Below are 7,259 nucleotides of genomic sequence, written 5' to 3' on the forward strand. Positions count from 1 at the left end.
ACAGACACGGAACCATTTAGGTTGATCCTCCTGCATCAACACCCACTCACTGCTGCAGAAAACCACAGAGGTTTGTGCAAGCAGATCTGGGGTGTCTATGAGCTGTCCCTGTAATCCCAGCTGCATGCCTGGCCATCCAAATGAAACAGTGCTCTTACAGTTTTTTTGTTTTGTTTTGTTCCACCCCTCCCTTGCTTCAGGATCAGAAGACCTTTATGAATGACTTCCACTTAATCTCATTGCCAAGTGGACGTTGCTGCGTTCTGCTATCACATCATGCTCTGAAGACAGATAGAGTTTTCTGCCCGAGCAGAAGGGAACATTGTTTGTAGAACAGAGTGAACAACACGTGAAAAAGAGAGAGGGAGGAAATATATATCAGTGATGTTTGTTGGAAGAAGAAAGAAGCGCTCATCTGTTCCGACGAGGATTCTCAGCACGTACAAGCTCTGCTCAGAACAAAAAGAGTTGCTTGTTCCCCGCCGTGTTTGCAGGAATAGTCCTGTAAATATATTCAGAAATACTCAAGGCTGTAGAGCAGATTGTCTACCTGAGCATCCCAGCACCCCTACAGTGATGGGGGGGGTGCAGCCCCCCCACAGCCCCCTGGCCCCAGTCTCTTCATATTCCATAGGAAACAGGTGGCACGCTCAACAAGAAAGAGCCACAATACCAAAATTCCATTGGGCAGAACTTTGGTAAGAAAGATGGCTCTGTCTGACCTTGCTGGTGCTCTACAGGGTGTAGGTCAAACATTTCCATTGCCAAGTTGCTAACTCCCCCCCCCCCCAGGGGGGGGATATTTATATTGCTCATACTTATTCCCTTCCGAACTGCAGGGTGAAAAGAAGTAGCTGTCTGGATGGATTGGTCATTCCTGCCAAAATACTGGATACAACTGCTGGGGACGGATGGCTGTGACTGCAGGGAGGAGCTGCTCTGTCAACTGCAGTTGTGGATTCACAGCTTTTCCCATTTTCTTGACACAACATCCAGCATCCAAGCACAGCCTGGTGCATGTGGCCACAATTATGCTCCAAAGGCATCCTTCAGAGCTCCCATCAGCTTCCAGGAACTCAGAGCAGAACACTTTTTGCTTGCCGGGGCCGCAGCTCTGGTGAGGAGAGAACAAGCAAATCACATCTCTGCTCCCCGGGGAGTTCAAAGACACGGGGTGCGATTATCCGTGATGGAATCTGGCTTGCATAGAAAGCACTACAGTGGGAGTTGAGGCCCTGTGGGTCACGCAGGGACAGGCAGGAGGAAAGAGGGGCCCTCAATCATCAGCTGCAGACCCAGCCATCACCGGCAGCCACGTCGCGTAATCCAATTCGGAAATCTATCATGGAAATCTTAAAATGAGCTCCGTTTGCTGCCCTCCCACTGCCAGCATCTGCTGCTCCACAGCTGCCCCCTCCCGACAGCACAAGGATGCTCTGCTCCAGGCAGACCCACCCCAGGAAGGCCACGTTCACCCCATATTTTGGGGCACGCAGAGCTCTATGTGGGCATACACGGCCTCAGGGCTGACTCCATGACAGCATTTCTAGAGGGGAACAAAAACAGAGCAAAAACTGCAGCATAGAGCACGGTGTTGTCAGGCTGGAATTAAAAGGCCAATTACTTTATGATCTCCTGGGTACAGGGATGGTCTTTGCTCATACAAACAGGGCTTAATGAGACAAGGTCCTGGCCCAAAGTAAAGATGTTTCTGTAGACCGGAGAGCAAAGATATTTGGATGAAGACAGAGGTTGAGTCACTGAAACTGAAGTGGGCTGAATTTTGCCCGTATAGCCATCCCTGTAAATCCCAGCCAGAGGATTTTCTGGATTACATGTGCACATTCCTTTCCCTGCCACTTCATTAAATAAAACACCACGCTTGTTCCCCATTGTAGGTTGGGGAACTCACCCCCAGGGGCACAGCAACAAGGCAGCAGCCTCAGGGCTCTCCTGGGAAAGAGACCCCAGGGACAGAAACGTGTATTTCATTTTTTTCTCCTTTGCTTCCTTGTGGTTGCAACACTTGTCACCCCTGAGGCTTCACACAAATCATTTAGGTTGCATCATGCTGAGGCGGGACAGGGCGCTGCTCACTGGAGTATCTTTTGGAGGTGCTTCCATTCTCAGCTTCACGTTTGCAGACAGGAAGAACTTTAATTTCTTTCTCCCATTACACTGATTCACGAAAATCTGCTCTTCGGACACCTGATAGCAAGGAATGACTGGGGTTCAGGATGCAAGAAGATGGAAGAGGCTGTGCAAGGTTCACACCCTTATCTGCACAGGGTTCCTCTGCTCCATCTGGCTGCTGCCATAGCTAACATCCCACTGGCAGAGCTGTTTGTGCAACCACAAAACCCATCCCATGAAGATGGCAAGGCACACCAGCATCCTGGGCTGGGCTGGTATCTCAAAGCACAGGCTCATTGCTCTCCCATGAGATGGCAATCACATCAGAGTTCAACATCCCAACCCAGAGCCATTAGTTACAAAACAGGGAGAAGAGTTTAAATGCTTGAACATGTTAGCTCAGCCCTTCAGGGAACTCCTGATGTGCCAGAGCGTCTAATCTCTGCAAATCACTTTTATTCTGCCTTGCTCCGGGTTTTCCTTTTTAATCAACTTAATCTTTATTCATGAGGTGTGTTGCTGCTGCGTGACAGAAACGCCCAGATCCTAAGCATCAGGGAGCAGAAATTAGGGGAAAACTTGGGGCTTGTTCCAGCCAGGGCTTAAGGTCTGGAGCAACTATCTGGATGGGACAGGACCCAGCACTCCTTTCTGCCACTGGGAGCCAGAAGAAGGGGCCTAAGAGATGCACCCCTAAGACCAGTGCTTTGATCAGCACATTTCTCTGCTATATTGAGTCCCCGAGGTCCCTGCTCACCTCATCTTGCTGATGGAGCCATTTTAAAAGAAAGAAAAAAAAAAAAAAGGAAATAAAAATAAGTGAAAGGGATTAAAGAGATGAGTGACAACAATGAGAACAAAGAATAAATGAAGTGCTAATAAGATTTCAAGGGGAGAAGTAGGGCAGGAGGGAACCTTGCTCCAAGAGAGACCAACACTAGGACCCCATCATCTGTTCTCCCTCCATTTACATCACATTTTGTGACCCAACCCCAAAAAAGGACCTGGGAGAGCCGGATGGGGTGGAGCACTGTACGACACCCCAGTTGGCTAGGAAATGCCATTCCATTTTGGGAAGACAGCAGCAACTTCCACTTACGCTTCTCAAGAAGCAGAGCTGTCATTTAGGGGTTCCCAAGAGGGGCTGCCCAGGCACGATCCTCTTCCTGCAGATCAGCCCCAAAGCACCCCAATGTACACAGTGAGGCTCAGCAGCCTGCCATGCCCCTGCTTGCATCCTCCCAGGATCAGTTTCCCCCTCCCAGCCATCATCCGAGGTACTGATGGGATTGTAATGCTGTTAATGAGCTGTAATTAATTAATTAGCCTGTTAGCACAGGGGTTTTAGGCTTTTTTGGCAAACACATTTTATAGCCAGAGGGAGGCTCTTCCCCAGCACAGCCACAGCAGATAAGCCCCATCCCTGCGCTGAATACGTTCACTTTCTGCCCAGCAAATTCATACCTCACTGCCTCCATCAGACTGTTTGTGTCACGGGGGAGGACCCTGGAAAAAGCTGCAGACGTTCCTCAGGTCGCAGACAACCCAGTTACCAATTTAAATGCAGAGGGTTCACAAACATCGCCATCAGCCCCGTGAGGACAGCAGTCCCCTCCGGCAAATTTCACAAGAAAAACACAATCCAGGCAGAGAGCACGACATAGCGGGGCTCCCCTCAGTTCCTGCAGGGGGGAAATTCCCTAAAGTACAGAGGCTGTAACTAAAGCAGGCCAGGGTCCAAAGCGACAGCTGAGCTGCACTGAGCAGCCCCAGGATGCTCGGAGCCATGCACAGCGCCTGAGCCTCTCCCAGCCCAGCATCTCCATTACCATGCCGGTTAATAATTGAAGCACCAGCGTGGAGACATTAAAGTTTCAGGGCTGACAGGTCAGGAGCGAGGCAGCAGGCTCAGGGAGCAGTGCCACTAATTAACCCTGCACAGCGCAGGTCTCTGCCCATCCATCCCCGTGGACAGACCCTTTCAGCACCACACGTGTTCCCAGAACTCTTCAGATCTGCTTTGCACAAGCATCCATCCCACACCACAGCGGATACTCGCTCAGTATTAGCTACCTCTCAAAATCAGAGCAGATTTTCTCCCTAGGAAGAGCGGCTTTCTATAGAGTGCCTAGCACTGCACAGAGCCGGCTCTGCGCAAGGGTTACGAGTTACCTTTGCTGGACTGGGATGCTGAACAGGAGAGCTATTCTGCAGGAGCAGATGGAGCCGATGATCCTGGAAGCCAGCCCAGCGCGGTGACAGACTGCCCCACGCTGCCTCCCCCGCAGCACCGCGCCGGGACCCCACATAGGAGCAGCGGCTGAGGGGCTGAGCACCGGCACGACTCATCCCACTGCTGGGTGCCCCCTGGGTGGACATCAACCACCACACCCCCAAACGACACTCCAGTATTCATCCCCCCCTCGTTTCCCCTATTTATAACCCACCCATCCCGCACGTTGGGCAGCAGAGTGCCTCTGCTCTCATTAGACTCAGCTGGGCAGAGCTCACCATCTCCCCCAGGTGCTCTCAGCAATTAAGCTAATTGCATCCCGTTGGGTAGCTGATGCTGCTTCTCTGATGCTGCAGGCTTTGGGTTTCTTTGCAGTTTAGAGGATTGTGAGGCTGTTGAGTGCAGGATGAGGCTAAAATCCTGTAGGCACATTATTGCTCCTTCTCGAATGTTGCTGCAGCAGAGAGGGCTCCAGAGAGGAGCAGCAACAATTGGGGTTCAGAAACCTGGGGATGGAACCCCCATCACTAGCCTTGTGGCACCTCCTGCCTGGGGCTGAATGAGGGGTTGGACTCAGTGATCCTTCCCGCTCTGGTTCTGTTCTATGAAGCTGTGCTGTGGCAGGAGGGAGCTGCAGCACACCTTGGCAACCCGAAACCTCTAAAACAATGCACAGACATTGAACTCCTGTGGAAAAGTCGTGATTTTCCATGCAGCCATTTGAATTCCCTTTGGTTGCTGCATCTCCAGCAAAAGAGCCGTGCAGTTTGCGTCAGGGCAGGCAGACGGTGGGGCTGTCTGAGCAGAGCCGTGGTCAGGGTTTGGAGCACGATGGCTCAGCAATTAATCCTCCCCCGCGACACCGCCTGGGCTCGGGCACAAGGGAGCATTACCTTGATTAAAAACGATGCGTTAATGCAGCGCTCGGTGCCTAGCAGAGCAGATCCCCAGGGTTGCATTCAGCTCCCCATGGGCACCAGGTCCCCTGGCCACCGCTGAGCACTGCGGGGTGATGCTGCTGGGGACCGGCCCTCCTTGCCGGGCAGCCAGCAGGCATTTCTCTCATTAATCCAGCATTCGCTCCATGGAGGATGCTCCTGCCCTTTCAAAGCATCTCCCTCTTTGTCAGCTGCCTTTTCAGGCACTGCAGACACACAAAAGCCATTTTGCTCTGTGCGGTGCCTGGGAGCACATCCGTGCCCCTGCTGCAGAGCTAACGATGCTATCGGTCACCTCTGCTTCTCACCCAGGTGCTCGTCCCACTTCTTCTCAGCCTTGTTTCAGCATTTTCCTCTTACAAAAAAGAGTCTGGGATAAGTTCTTGTTTGTTTTCCCATGATATTATAAATGTGGTGTCCAGACCGTTCCCTCTCCTTGGCCCCGTTCAGCCCAGCCCTGCTGCAGCTTTCTCCCTTCGGGACCACTCCTGCATCTCTCTCCCCCCCAGTGCTGTTTCTGCACCTGCTCTTGTTTGCTTAATCCCAGCTATTTTATTACCTCTCTGGAAAGTTGCTGGGGCCATTTCCCAGCACAGCAAACACTCAGGTCTGCAATGCTTCTGGGGGAGCTCTGAACCTAGGGGGGTGCACAGCCCTCACCCTGCACACCCGGCCCCATTCTCCATGTCAGGATGACAAAGGTGAGCTGAGCTGGCAGGAGCAGGCACAGCACCCAGCAGCTCCCATAATTAATGGTACTGTGAGCACTTCCCTGCTGGGCCATGAATAAAACATCCCTTCTGAGGACCCAAACTTTGAAAAATCTTTTTTTTGCTTTTTGCTCTGTTAATTATATTTGATGGAACGCGGTGCTTTTATTATTTTCTCCTTCCACTTAAGCAGGAGTGAAAGCTGTTTTGGGGTCCTGACTTCCTACAGGGATCAGAGAGGCTCCCCCTGTGCCACTGCCACCCACCACTGCAGTGTCACACCCCACAGGCTGTGGGACACCTAGATTAGTCACGGTGTTTTGGGACATTTCTGGGTCATTCATCATCACGAACCTGGAGAAAAGTCTCTCCAGACCCCTTCCATCCCACAAACATTTCTGCTAACCCCCTTTATCTGCAGGGAGAAAGTAGGGGCTGACGTAAACTATGCAGCTTGGACACTCAGATTGAGCTTCTGGCCCATGGGCCACCACCACCCTGCAGCTTCTGCTGGGCAAGCAATTCCCAAGCCATTGGCATGGAGAACCAAAGCAGTTTCTGAGCAGAAGAGAGCTGCTGTGTGCACACATCCAAGGCTCTGAGCATCTCTCTGGATAAAGGTGAAATTCCACTCCCAGCTCAGCTGGCTCTCATCCAGATGAGCTGCATTAGCAGAGCTTTGCCAGACCAGGATCAGACCCAAATTCAAGCCCTGCCATTGCAAAATTGCCTCAGCCACCCAAAATGCTGCTGCGTGGCCACACTTGGTGCCAGCCAGTGAGGGAGGATGGATGCTGCTTCACTGCAAGCACCACAGTGCCATTCTCTTGGGTTTGGCAATGGCCTCACGTTGTGTTCCCCAGTGTCTCTATGAGCTCCTTGGGCAATGATGGGCATTGCAGTCTACATAGCCCTGCCCAAGGGGATGCCTGCCCCGTGCCTTTATGGGAGATCAGAGAGAGATGGTCATTTCCTGCCCAAGCAAGAAGCGCTTTGCTTCTCACTGGTTCATCTGCCAGGCAATTTTCTCCCTCTGCTGAAAGCACTGGGCTCCATCCAGCTCCAGCCTCCACCCTGCAGCCAACCTGAGGCTACAGCCAGTGATCTGCATGCCCAGCCCGGCCAGGGCTAATGTCCTAATGAAGGTCCCTGAAATACTCAGCTATCAATGAGGTCTGTAACCCTTACAGTGCTAGAAGTGCTCCCATTCAGTGGGATGAGCTGGCACCTTGGCCACTAGGAAAT

The 7,259-nt window shown here is 52.1% G+C and overlaps 1 long non-coding RNA gene across 1 annotated transcript; it reads right to left on the reverse strand.

The window, feature by feature from the left end:
• Window positions 1-387: 387 nt before the first annotated feature.
• Window positions 388-4,373, reverse strand: LOC122176376. Its single transcript, XR_006177705.1, has 3 exons — window positions 4,306-4,373; window positions 819-1,114; window positions 388-502 (listed from the first exon to the last, which is right to left on the reverse strand). It is a non-coding gene; the product is annotated as an uncharacterized LOC122176376 (long non-coding RNA).
• Window positions 4,374-7,259: the final 2,886 nt, after the last annotated feature.

Source organism: Lagopus leucura, unplaced genomic scaffold (genome assembly GCF_019238085.1).
Source record: "Lagopus leucura isolate 7727_CA_CO unplaced genomic scaffold, USGS_WTPT01 Super-Scaffold_760, whole genome shotgun sequence".
In the NCBI taxonomy this organism is placed as follows: Eukaryota; Metazoa; Chordata; class Aves; order Galliformes; family Phasianidae; genus Lagopus; species Lagopus leucura.